Here is a 12,177-nt window from a genome sequence, read left to right as displayed (position 1 = left end):
CTCAATATTTCCAGAAATGTATTTACATAATGTATCCAACTGTCCTAAAGAATCTTTATTATCTATATTACAATCAAGAGCAATTATCTTCAAAATTGGTATTGAATCATCTATTGCTTTGTAAGCTTGAGAACTATAGTCAGTTATTTTCTTGATGGATTCAAGTAATACCTCAGTCACATTTGTTGACTTTGATGGTGACCCAACAAATTGAGTACCAGTGGAAGTGACCATGCTTGTATTGACCTTTGGTAGGTTAGTTTGTGTCAGCATTTCCTTTAGCACTGGTTTTCCTTCTTCATTGCTTACCGGTGGCATCTGTTCTAGAGCCTTTAGCTCTGTCAGTTTCTCTGTTTGTGCTTCAGATTTCATCTTTTTCCTTGTATCCTCTATCGATTGCTCTGTATTTCCTATTACCGGAGGCTCTTTAGCCATATCTGATTTTTCACTTGGGTCTTTATCAACTATTATGTTGATCTTTTGGGTATCAACATTTATAGTGAATAGAACTTCAGGATTTGTATTGCTATCCTCTGCATCCATGCTTTCAATTGCCTGTTGGTTTTTAGGGGTTGCAATTTTTATAGGTGGAGGTAGGTTATCTTTAACCTTTATGCTTGGAGGTCCACCAATTTTCCCTTTCCCTTTGTCCTTATCCTTCTGATATACCTTAATAGGCTTGGGATTCCTATATTCTTCTTATTTCTCTTTTTCAACCAAAAATATGTCCCAACCATCTTTTGTTTCCTCTAAAACCTTACTAACTCTACCTACCATCAGTGAAATTTGCCAGTGTGTAGTGGAAAAAACTATCTGGTTGGCCTGAGCTATCAAATCATCAATTTCTTTTGGGGAGTTTACCGGATATACAGCAAGTAGTTTTTCTATTTTTATTTTCTTGTCCAGTTCAATTACTCCTTGCCTTCTGGCCTCAAGTCTTTTGTATAAGTCATCAGGAATTTCATTTATGACTTGAATCAAAAACTTTTTAAACATGTCCATGTGTAGTATTACACTCTCCTCAACTTGACCTTTCTCATCAGCTGATAGGGTGTCATAAATTTTCCCTATGTTCTTCAGTTTTCCTTCCTCTGTGCTCTCATTTAACAAAATTTCTAGAGGTGCCAAGTCAGTTTTTGCCTTTTTCTTTTTCTTAGGGGTTAGCTTCTTTTTGGGTGTGACCTTTCTGACTGAAGATCTCACAACTTGTTTCTTTTTCCTTGTCCTTCTAGGTGAAGGAGTGGTTGCTGGTGAGGGATCTCTTTTCCTAACAACTCTTTTAAAGGTTGTTGGCATGTCTCCTTCTGAAGAAGTACCTACTGGTGATAGATGAGCTTCAGGTTGTGGGGTTGCCAACTCATCTTCAGTTATGTCGGTTTTGTTTAATACATCTTCCTTAATGGCTTTTGCTTGTCTAGATCCTTTTCTCACAAAAGCTTCTACCTTCTTCACTCTTTTCTTGGACTGTATTTGTTTTTCTATTATTTCAGCACTACCAAATGCTTCCTCCTTAGGTTCATTGGGGGCTTCCAAAAGTGCTTTGGCATAAGTTTCAACTATGTGGTCATCTATTTCATAGCCCATTTCTATTACCCAGATTGTCCTAGGGATGACTGCTTCCATCCATATTTCATCCTTTTTTATCACAAAGCATATATCATCTTTGTATTTATCTACAATTTCCTGAGATAACCTTGTCCTTTTCTTCATTTTTGTCTTTAGTTCTTGGAAAAAGTCATGAATGTTGTTTTCCTTATTCTCACCCATGGTATTGAACAGTACTGTCAGTTACTTTCCTACCGGTATGTCATATCTGAATTCTTTATATCCTATACCGGGACCTTGTTTTGTTATATGAAGCATTAGACACACTAATAGATTTCCAAATTTGAAGGTTCCTTTCTTATCCTTCTTTATCTTTCCAAGGTTGTCTATCAGTTCATCCTTTAGCCATTCATAGATGTCAATTTTTGTATTGTTGGTTATCATGTCATAAGCACTCTTAATGCATAAACTTGAAACTGAGTTAAGTCTATTGGCATGAATGGCTTTGTAACCTAATATCATGCCTATGAATCTCACATTTGTATCCTTTACATCATTAACCCTTAAAGATCTTTTATCAAATATTTCACCTATTAGGTCTATGACTAAATCATTTGAAACTTTCTTGTTTTTATCTGGTCTTTTACTAGTCGCCAGTAACCTTGTGACAACCTTTACTGCTTGCTTGGTGATCTTATGAATTGCATCTAACCAGAAAAATTCTCCATGAACTCTGCTTAACACTATCCTAATCACATCCTTAGGAAATTCAAGAATACTAAGGATTTCTGTGAATCCTAGGGTTTCAATGATTTTGTGTTCATCTTTGATATTATCGATATCATCACATATCTCGGTTTTGTACATGGTTTAGATTTCCTCATCTCCTAGCTCTTCAATATTGTAGTGAATATGCATTCTAGGGTCTTCAACATATACAACACCTTTAGGGATTTGAGAGAATGCACCTAAGGTATCATCCGTCTTTGCTATTTCGAGGACCAATTGAAATATGGGCCTAGGTTTTTTAATTACTTCCACAATAGTAGGGTTTGCTATGTATTCAATTGCAGAGGTGGATGCCATGATAAAATACCTTTTTCTATCTTGGATGGATGATTGCTTGGAGTGTGCTTGCTTCTTGCTCAAAATGCCTTAGCTCAGAAATCTTCGCGCTCTCTGAAAGTATCACGGTGAAATGAAATGAAACCAAAATCTTATTTTATGTATTCACTTAACTTTATTTGCCGGTAATAAGTGATTTTCAACTTCTTTTCTCTAACCGAGGGAATAATAGCATATGTGTCATTAGATTGCCAAACCCTCAAGACAATCTTCTTCAATTAGATGAAGAACTTCCTACCGGTGGAGCACTACTCTGTCCTGCTAGTGGAGCACTACTCTGTCCTACCGGTGGAGCATCACATTGTCCTGCCAGTGGAGCATTTGTTGGTTCTACTGGTGGAGGAGTATTCCCAATATTTAGATCATCTTTTTTAATCCATTGCTTTGAGAATTCTTGGTTAACCTCTTCAACTTTTTCTTTACCTTTCAAGCTAGCACTTTTGTTGTCTACTGGTGTACTTTTACTTCTACAAAATTTAGCAATATGCCCAATCTTGTTACATGCATAACAAGTTACATTATTTTTCTGAATAGCATTCCCATAACCTATGCCGGTTTGTGTTCTGCATTGATTTGATAGATGTCCAAATCTTCCACAAACATAACATCTTACATTCATTCTGCAGTTTTCAAAGTTATGACAAACTTTGTTGCATTTGGAGCATTGACTCGTGGGAGGATTGATATTCTAATAATTCCTAGATCTACATTCATTTTCCCTATGACTATATTTATTATAGTTAAAGCATTTTCCATTGAATTTATAAGTATTAGGTGGTCTTACCGGTTTGCTTTGATCTTGAGTATTTGCGGTACTGGAGCTTTCTCCAACTTCAAATCCAATTCCAGAAGTGTCACCTTTGGGTTTTTGATTCTTCAATAAGGTACCAAGTTCTTCTGAGCTTTTCTTGAATTTTTCTTTGTGTTGATTTGCAGTTTCCAATTCCCTTTCCAAGATTTCTTTTTGTCTCATTAGTTCATTTGAGTCATTTTGAGTATGCATCAAATCTGTCTTCAACATGTCATTTTCATAGCTAAGTCTTGTGTTCTCATTTACTGCATCACTTAGTCTTCTGGTCAATTCTTCTTCATTCTTCTTTCTGTCCTCAATCTCTTTGCAAAATCTCATAGTCATATCCTGCATTTCATTTTTTGTTGTCATGATCTCTTGTTTCAACTTGCTTATCATATCATTAAGTGATTCCTTTTCATCATTCTTATTTTGCAATTTTTGACAAAGTTCTCTTCTCTTATTTCCTGTAACAGTAAGATTTTCTTGAAGTGCCTGAATGATATCCTGAGCTGCTCTTAAAACATCTTCTAAATTGATATTTTTCAACTTCTCTGCATCATAGTCAGTAAGAGCTCCTTCAAGTCGCTTCATCATATTTTCCATCTTTACTAGTGTCAAGATCTTCCTCAAGCTGTTAGGCTTCTGTAAATAGAGGACCAGGCTCTGATACCAATTGTTAGGGTTCCCACAGATACTAAGAGGGGGGGTGAATCAGTATCTGACCAGTAGTCAAATTTTCTTAAGTTAAAACATACAGAACATAAAGTAGCAGTGTACTGGTATGCAAGAATTAATGTAATAAATAGAATCAAAAACATCCACATGAAAAGAACACCATAACACAAGATGTTTAATGAGGAAACTCGGAGTGGGAAAAACCTTGGTGGGATTTGTGACCCACAATATTCACTTACTAGCCAATAAGAGAATATTACTTACAATAGGGGCCTACACATGCAGGAAGGCCAATTGCCTAGAGCACACTGCTTGGTGAGAAGTCACACTAACTTACAATGAGGATTAAACTAATCCAATTATTTGTACTACTTTACAATAGCATCTCCAATGCTAGATTCAGTATCGGTTCTTGCTCTGTTCTTTACATATACCCTTGATCTATAATTCACACATTAGGTCTACCTAATAATTTCCTTTATGCTTGCTTACTTCCATTTTTAATTGTCTACAATGATCTTCTTTATATACAAGAGTCATTTTACAATTTGCCAAGTCAGCTTACTGTAGCGTCCTAAAATTCTGACACTTGCAATTTTGACTGCATTTCGGTCTTCACGATGGCGACGCAACACGCAACCTGAATGGAGACCCCAAAACTTGCTCACGACACTGAAAACTGCATTTTTCAAGCACCGTTGGCCTGAACCTCCTTGCACCCCGCTGTCCCGGAGGTGGGACCAGAGCGCCCAGCACCCTGGTCCCTCAGGACCAGGGCGCCCAACGCCCTGGTCCCTGGGTCCTATTTTGGGCCCGGTTTCCTAAGTGATATCGGGTCTTTTCTGATTGCAATTTGGAAATATACTTCCCTGGTCGGCCTAAGGTCGGGAAAATCAGTCTATCAGCCCTAATTGACAAGTATATAAACTACATTTTTCTCTCTCATTTGAGACGAGGAGGATATGTGTACAAAGCGTGGAAACTATACTCAAGCATTCAAGCATTCAAGCAATTGATCATTCCAAGTTTCCATTCAAGGCTAAGTGTTGCATTCAAGTCAAGGATTCAACCATTGAAGAGGAGATCACTTATTACATGCTACATACTATAACATACAACATCTAAACCTTTTCACATAAGGATACAAACATCCTTAAAACAAGGTATTAGTACTTGTTTTACATTACAGTCATTTACATTTACAGCACTTGCTCATTTCTTGGTTAATTCCAAAACCGGGGTTTGACCTAAAGGCAAACCCCTAATCCCTAACCCCCCAATCATCTTCGCTTTTCTATGTGTAGGTTGCAGGTACGCGGCTGAGATTGAAGATCTGGAATCCTTGTGCAGAGACGAACAGATCCCCCTTCGTTTCGCGGATTTTTCGGAGGACCATGGCGCCGGGCGCCATCGTCCCGACAGCTTTTTCTCAAATTTGCAGGACAGCACCGTATCGACATTCTACTGCTAATTCCAGGTTTGCAGCTTCATCCTATAACCTAAACTCAGTTTATAAGCGAATCTTTATGACTTTCTATGCATCCTTAGCTTAATTTCCTTAATCAACATTCTTTACAAAAGAGGGTAGCTTTGCTTTCCAAACCCTTGAAATTCATTTAGCATCCAATCTTACATCATGTGGGATTGAATCTTATGAGTTTCAACCCCTCTTTTGAATGTAAAGTCTCTCCCCTAAGTGAAAAACCCATCGAATCCTAGCGAACCTCCCTTCTCTCTCCTCGGAGTTGGAAGAGGGGAGATCAACTAGGGTTCGACCGTGATTTTTCTGCTTTACATTTTGGTGAACCCGATGTGAACATCCTTTCTAATTATTCATGATTAGATCTGAAAATTGGTTCCTTGATTACATTTCCATGTTTGATCTCTTGCAAAATTTTAGAGGTGATTGCATAAAAACCCTAAAATTTCTTTTTAGTAATTGAACTTGTGAAATGCTTAATTGTTAATGCTTAATTCAGATCTGTTTTTCTATTACAAATTATCAATTCATATCAGTGCTTTAATTTTGAAAATTAAGTGGTTAAAAGTCAAAACCCTAATTTTTGAAACCCTCTTGATTCAACCTTTGTCCGACAATTTGACCGATCAAAACATCTCCAAATCAGCTGTAACTTTGGATTCCGCAATAAAATCACAATATCTTTCATCCCTGAAAATTTGGAAAAAAGTTGCGAGGACCGTGTTGCACTCCGAGCGCCATTGTCCCCGACATTTTTTCCAAAATTTCAGGAGCGAGATCTTGCTGTATTTTCCTGCTAAAATCCAGAATTTTGGCTGATTTTATCAATTTTAACACTTTCAAAATTACAGTCAAAGTTGGTCTTGTGATTGCTTGGTTTAAGGCTCCTAATCATTCAAAAATTGTTGAAATTGAAATTGTGTGTCAAAATTGTGTTCTTACTGTCTTAGATCTGAAAACTGTATTTGCATTCATTCAAAATTTCAGTGCTTTATTCAAATTCTTGCATTTTGTGACTTTTGAAATTAAGTGCCTAATTACAACAACTTTGATTTCCGCTTTCAAAATTGAATTTAGCGTGAAATTGAGTCAATTTTTAAATTTCAAAACTTGCACTGCTTTTGACATTCCCTCTAAAATCATAAAATTCAAAATTTCAGTTTTTTTTTTTTTTTTCAAAATTCAAATTTTGCATTTTTTGACAATCTTGATAGGGTTCAATTTTGAGATTACAACTTTAATTTGGCCTATCTACAGATCGTAAAATCACTCAATTTTTTCAAATTAGCTCTAAAATCATCATACCTTTCATCCCTGCAAATTTTGAAAAAAGTTGCAGGGACCGTGTTGCACTCCGGGCGCCACGGTCCTGGACATTTTTTCTGAAATTTTGGGAGACTATTGTGATTGCATTTAACAGCTTAAATCCAGAAAATTGGTTGATCTTACTGAAAATTGCTACCTCTAAAATCAAAATTTTCTCTCCTTCTCTAGTGCATGAGTTTTACAACAACAAGCCCTACTTACACTATTCCCGTTAGACGAAGCCATAGAATTAAGTCCTTCCGAGGTTTAATTACCGAGGAGATGGAACCTAATTTGAGTAGCCTTTTTAACGAGGACATGGGTAATTCCTCTAATCCTCCGAATGATGAAGAAGTTCCCCATGAAGTTTCTGTTGAACAACTTTCCAAATTGGATAACCAATTTGATGATTTTCACCAATGGATGTCTCATGAGTATCCCGATAGTCAAGCTCTTCCTTTAATTGAGGGTCTAAAACGTATGCTTCAAAATGATAAGAATGGAATTGATGTCTTGCGTGGTATTTCACATATTGTGAATTCGAATGTGATGCCTATGAAGAGTTGTGCTGAATCTTTGGGTTATACACAACCTCCTACACAAGTCAATCATTCTATTCCTTTGACCACTTCTATTGCTAGTTTTACATCAAACATCATGGCTACCTCTATACAAGACATTCCTCCTATGATCACTAGTCATGGGGGCAATCCTCCTTCTTCAATTAACCCTATTCCTTCATTCAATCCGACTTCTTCATTCATTCCTTCAATAAGTGTTCCTATTACATCTTCACAAATGAACATGACGCAAGGGGGCAATTCATTTAACCATTCCATTCCTCCTTGTAGTGTTCCTCCTATCCAATCATCCCCTATGGTTGACTATCATAGGGTCCCACCACCTTACTCTTTACCTTCTTTCAATAACATCACACCTCCATCTCAATCTAACACACCTAATATGAACTCTTCGACTGAAGCTACCATTAACAATCTAGCACAAACTGTCTCTTCTTTACAGCAACAAATTGCCTCTATGAATCAATCTAAGTTTAGTGTGCCCACATTTGATGTTGCGAGCCCACTTTCTCTTGACATTGTTCGAGCTATTCCTCCTAAACATGTTGAAATCCCGCATTTGGAACTTTATACTGGTAAAGGAGATCCTCTAACACATGTTAAGACTTTTCAAACAATTTGTACCGATTTTGCTTATGACCAAAGGTTGCTTGCAAAACTATTCACCAGAACATTAAGAGACAAAGCCCTACAATGGTATCGCTCGTTGCCTTCTTATTCTATTACTTCTTTCGAACAACTTGCAAATGCTTTCATTCAACAATTTCAAAACAATACAAGTCCTAAAGTTACTTTGATTGATTTAATGCATTGTAAACAAGGTGTTAAAGAAAAAGTGACTGATTTCATTGGTAGATATAAGCATTTGTATGCTCAAATTTCTTTTCCAGTGCCTGATAATGATATTCAAAGAATCTTTATTTCTAATTTGCAAAAAGATATTCGAGACAAACTTCTGTTTTCTGAGTTTACTTCTTTCCAACAGTTGTGTGCCACTCTTCACAATTATCAACTGACTGTGAGTCAAATGGAACAATCACATCCTATGGCTCCGAGTGATAGCAGTCAACAACCATTTGGGAAGATTAAACCGAACAAAGATTCCATCAAATTCAATGAAAACATCATCAAAAACAATGTGAATGCAGCATCAGGTGTGCCTCCTATTTCTAAATTTTTCAGGAAAGAAAGAAAGTATACTCCTTTGAATGAATCATTACATGATATTATGAATAAGTTATTGGGACAAAATGTGTTTACTCTTCCTCCTATAAGACAAATTGATCCTGCAAAGATTACTTCACCTTATTTTGATCACAAAGCTTTTTGTCATTTTCATCGTCAGCCTGGTCATGATACTGAAAAATGTTTTTCTTTAAAGGGTAAAATTCAGGATTTGATTGATAATAATACTATTTTTGTTTCTGGAGTGAATGATAAAGGCAACACATCTGTAGCTCCTCCTAACCAAAATCTGCAGATTTTTACTGATCCATTACCTTCTCATACCTCTCATACCTCTAATGCGATTGAGGCTAATGATTCCTCTTTCTCATCTGATGGTCTTGTGTCTATGACTCCGAATGTGATTAACTTTGTAGAGCAGCAAGAAATCCCTGAAGAACCTTCCATCACATTTGATTCTAGTGAAACCATTAGAGCACCTGATGGTCCTTTATACATAGTTGCAAAAGTCAAGAATATGCCTTTTCGTGGAGTGCTTATTGATCCTTCGTGCATGATTAATGTTATTACTGAAGAATTTCTTTTTACTTTGCAATTGAATCAAGTGATCTATGACAAAACAGATGTGATTGTGAAACTATTTGATGCATTTTCTTCTCCTGCAATTGGTTCTATTACATTGCCTATTGAGGTCCATAATAAATCTCTTGATGTGAACTTTGCTATTATTCCTTCTTCCGAACAATTTCGTGTGAAGCTTGGCTATCCTTGGCTATCTTCCATGAAAGCTATTGCTTCTCCTATTCATAAGTGTTTGAAATTTCCCCATAATGGTGAAGTTGTTACTGTCAATCATAGTCTCTTTAAACCAGCCGAAAGAACCTCTAGTGTTCCTATTGATTACTTTTGGCCCAAACAATTCCAATCTCTTCCTCTGCGAAGTGATCATCTTTTTAAATCTTATCAAAAGTGGAAAACAGATATGATCTTATCTCTAAGTGAACCTAGAACACCTAAACTTGACATTCCTATCATTCTTGAGAAGGAAATTCTTCCTTTGAAAGACAAAACTAATGTCTTTCCCCAAGAAGATTCCCAACCCATCCCTATGGATGCGACTATGTCTATACCTAATAAACTTCCTAAGAGTAGACCTATACCTCCTCGTCATGATGGACTTGGTCTTCTCCCTAAACCAAAAATTCCTCCTTTATATGGAGCAGTTCCTCCTCCTGCCTTTTATAGAGAGAAGAGACCTTCTTCTTCTCCTATTATCCAGCCTAAGAGACCACAACCTAAACATCCAAGTGATAAGGAGGAGAACATTCCTCCTCCTCTATCTTCTACACTTCCTACTAAGACTAGACGTAATCGTTCTGCACGTGAATGTCGACGAAAGCGTCGTCTTAGGGCTCAAGCAGCTGCTTCTCAAACTTTACAATCTCCAAAAACACCTTCAACAAGCATTATTCCATTTTCTCCTCAGCCGGATATTGAGCCTAAATTTCCTAAACATAAGATGCATGATGGTCTTGATCCTGTGCAAGTTAAAGATCCTATTTTTATAAATCTTGATGATGATATAGATGAAAATGTTATTCATGATGAAAATGTTACTCCTCTTGCTTCTGATAGCGAATATGAACTTGTTGATGTTGATAACCATTTATCTAATGAATTTTCTAAAGCACTTATCCTAGCTCCTAGACAAAAACAATGTGGCTCGGAATATGAACATAGCCCTTGTTTGGATCTTGTGATAGCTCCATCTGCTGTGTTGGATGTTCCTCCTCTAGCGTGTTCCCTGCCTTCCCAAAACATTGATCGGCAAGATCGAGGGGTAGATGACATGCTAGACTAGTTACATTAGCATGGCAGATTCTCTCCCCCTCTCTTTTGTTAATTCTTCTATATGTTATTCTCATTCTTCTATTTGTCATCCTTAGTGTTGTCTACTTGAGGACGATGCAAAGCATTGAGATCTCTTTGGTCTCTCTCATGTTGACTCAAAAGACACATGTGTTCCCTTCTTCTAGGTGACCTTCCTTGATTGGGGAATGAAGAACAATTATGCATACATACATATGATATATATACATGACTTATCATACAGCATACTGACCCCGAGGAAAGCGAAGTCACCTCGTGCTTTGTGTTTTGTGTCTATTATCCTTGGGTTTATCTCACACTTGGGGGCTAAATCTTTGCGATAACGTGCTCCTTTTCCTGTCTCATTTCTTATGTGTATCACTACGTTAAAACAATCACCCCCGTTGAGGTGTGTGCGATCGCTTTAACGTAGGGGGGCATACACCCTGACTATCCCTTCACGATACTTGAAAATTTCTTGGCGAACTTAGCTTTGCCTTGAAAATTTTTGGTATTTCTCTTACATGACTCATAGTGAGGGAACCTTACTACTGACAATCATGGTTCTCCCTCGTGATCTTCCCTTTTACTTTGTCAATCGAAGTCGTAAGATCCTTAGTCCACTGGGGGCTTGGTGTATCTTGCCTCCTTGACATGGTGAAAGTCTTTCAATATTGTTTCCTTGTACTTTACCGGAAGTATGAGCATACATACTCCCGCTAAAGTGGGGGCTAAATGTAGCGTCCTAAAATTGTGACACTTGCAATTTCGACTGCATTTCGGTCTTCACGATGGCGATGCAACACGCAACCTGAATGGAGACCCCAAAACTTGCTCATGACATTGAAAACTGCATTTTTCAAGCACCGTTGGCCTGAACCTCCTTGCACCCCGCTGTCCCGGAGGTGGGACCAGAGCGCCCAGTGCCCTGGTCCCTGGGTCCTATTTTGGGCCCGGTTTCCTAAGTGATATCGGGTCTTTTCTGATTGCAATTTGGAAATATACTTCCCTGGTCGGTGTAAGGAAGTTAAGTAGCGGAAACAACTTCCTACACTAACCTTGAGAGGAGGGTAATGCAAAACTTTTTCAGATCGTTACAACAGTTACAGAAAATAGAAATAGATATAATAGCAATCATACCACAACACAATGATTTATGTGGGGAAAACCCTTTCGGGAGAAAAACCCCACCCTCCAAAAGCAGCTCAATATTTTTTTCAGCAATCAAAAATAGATTACAACATACTTGTAGAGCAAGCTCTTCGCAGGAGTACCATTAATCAGAGATTCAGAGGCAACTCAATAGCCATAAGACTCTTACACACAACCTCTATCTCACACACCTCATAAATAGGAGATACAATACAAGAAACCGTCAAACGGTATTACAAAACCATGGGCTAAAACCACCCAATAAGGTGTAGCCGACCTTATCACCCTTCTATGACATGTTAAAGCACACATCAACATGTGTCACTCCCTTTTACAGCTCATTTATGTATCCGATACAAATTATTTTTCCTATTTCAGGAGTACAAACTTTCGGAGGCCATAACTTGAGAACCGGGTGTCCGATTGACGAACCGTTTGAAGCGCCGGAAAGCTCGCGAAGTGCTCTA

Source organism: Cryptomeria japonica, chromosome 3 (assembly GCF_030272615.1).
Source record: "Cryptomeria japonica chromosome 3, Sugi_1.0, whole genome shotgun sequence".
Lineage (NCBI taxonomy): Eukaryota > Viridiplantae > Streptophyta > Pinopsida > Cupressales > Cupressaceae > Cryptomeria > Cryptomeria japonica.
The sequence above is the reverse complement of the archived record's forward strand: the minus strand, read 5'-3'. Positions refer to the sequence as shown.